We start from the raw sequence: 2,500 nt of genomic DNA on the forward strand, positions 1-2,500 counted from the left end.
CGCGTTGGAGATCCTGTAATCAATGTCAGAGTTCGGTGGGTTATAGCAACAAGAACATACCCAGCATGCACACCCCCGAAAACAGAGTATAGCTGCCTACAAAAACGGTCATAAACGTAAAATCTTACTCGTCTGTCTGAGCGTGTATGTGTGCGTGCCTGAAATCTGATTGAATGACACAGGAAACGAATGACGAGCGCCCAATGGCAGCCATCAGTCGGCTCTACCCAGGTAGGCAGCCTGTTGTGTAAATGACCCCGTGTTTGTAAAGAGCTTAGAGCTTGGTCTCTGACCGAGGATAGGCGCTATATAAGTATCTATATCAATCAATCAATCAATCAGTCTCACTGGTCAGCTGTCTGACGGACCAGTCATTTTCTAGCCACCGGGCAGCCCCTGACCTTCCAGGAAAAGTAGATGGCGAAGAAGCTGAGAGGCCAGCATCCGCAGCACATGCAGATGGCCACAGACAGCAGCATCTGCTCCTTGATGCGGTGAGAGCCCGTCACGTTGCCCATCCGGATCTGGAACGGATTTCCGGACCGGAGTCGGTTTTGGGGACGGACGGTACGGACATGTAGTGATGAGTTGTGTTGTGTTGTTTTGGTTGTGGTGGTGGTGGTGGTGTGTTGTTGTTGTTGTGTTGTGTTGTTTTGGTTGTGGTGGTGGTGGTGGTGTGTTGTTGTTGTTGTTGTTGTGCTGTACGGTTGTTTCGGTGGTGGTGGTGGTGGTGTGTTGTTGTTGTGCTGTGTTGTGTTTGTTGTTATTGTTGTGTTGTTAGTGGTGTTGTCCTTTGTTTTTTGTTGTTGTTGTTCTGCTGTAAAGTTGTTCTTGTTGTGTTGTTGTGGTGGTGGTGGTGCTATCGTTGTTATTGTCGTTGTTTGGCTTGATGTAAAAAAAAAAAAACCAACCTTTTTTTTTAATAAATTGTTCCTTATTCAATTTACTATCATTAAATCAAATTTTGACTTTCACACACACACACACACACACACACACACACACACACACACACACACACTCATGATCATGCTCATGCTTATGCTTATGCTTTATTGTGTCCTATAAACCTTAAGGTTTTGTGACACTATAATATTCTGTTCTATTCACTCCAACTCCCCCTACACCCCACACTCCCCCCCCCCCACCCCCACACACGCACACCTACACATCAACGGACTCACCACAGTGAAGCGAGCAGTCGCCACAGGCTGGGACCTAAACACCACAGTCCCCTCCGCTCTCACCACCCCCGGGCCCCTCGTCGGAGCGGGCCCTGCTCCAGGAGGGTACCCCGGGTACGCCGGGTATGCCGGGTACGCCGGGTACCCCGGGTTGCCTGGAGGGGGAGGCGGGTAGTAGGGTACCTCTCCGGCCCCTAGACCTCCACCCTGACCTTGTGCGGGTGGCCGGGGCATCTTGTAGAAGTCACCCGCGGTGTACGGGGGGGGCGGTTCGACCATGATGGGTTTTTTTGTTTGTTTGTTTTTTTTTTCCTTTCTTTCTTTCGGGGGGCCTGTGTCTGTGATTTGTTAAGGTCCTCCCTAGTTGTGCTCGGCTCCTGAGAATGACGATGATGGTGGTGATGATGATGATACTACTACTACTACTACTACTACTACTACTACTACTAGTGCTACTACTACTACTACTACTATTTCTAAGAGGAAGAAGAAATTAGTAGTAGTAGTAGTAGTACGAAAACGACGACAATGATGGTGGTGATGATGATGATGATACTACCACCACTACTACTACTTCTCAGAAAAAGAAGAAATTATTATTAGTTGTAGTATAATCATCATTATCAAAATCATCAACATCATCTCATCATCATCATGATGGTGGTAGTGGTAGTGTGTTGGTGGTGGTGATAATGATGATAATTACAATGACGACGATAATAGTGGTGGTGATGATGATGGTACTAGTAGTAGTAGTAGTAGTAGTAGTAGTAGTAGTGCTACTTCTAAGAAGAAGGAATTAGTAGTAGTAGTCGTATAATCATCACTATCATAATCATCAACATCATCTCATCATCATTATCATGATGGTGGTAGTAGTGTGTTGGTGGTGGTGGTGGTGATGATAATGACAACGACGACGATGATGGTGGTGATAATGATGATGATGATGATGATGATGATGATACTACTACTACTACTACTACTTCTAAGAAGAAGAAATGAGTAGTAGTAGTAGTAGTATAATCATCATTATCATAATCATCAACATCATCTCATCATCATCATGTGGCGGCAGTGTGTTGGTGGTGGTGGTGATGATAATGACAACGACGACGATGGTGGTGATAATGATGATGATGATGATGATACTACAACTACTACTACTACTACTACTAGTAGTGCTACTTCTAAGAAGAAGAAGAAATTAGTAGTAGTAGTAGTAGTAGTAGTAGTATAATCATCATTATCATAATCATCAACATCATCTCATCATCATCATCATGATGTTGGTGGTAGTAGTGTGATGGTGGTGG

Source organism: Babylonia areolata, chromosome 33, assembly GCF_041734735.1.
Source record: "Babylonia areolata isolate BAREFJ2019XMU chromosome 33, ASM4173473v1, whole genome shotgun sequence".
Taxonomy (NCBI): domain Eukaryota; kingdom Metazoa; phylum Mollusca; class Gastropoda; order Neogastropoda; family Buccinidae; genus Babylonia; species Babylonia areolata.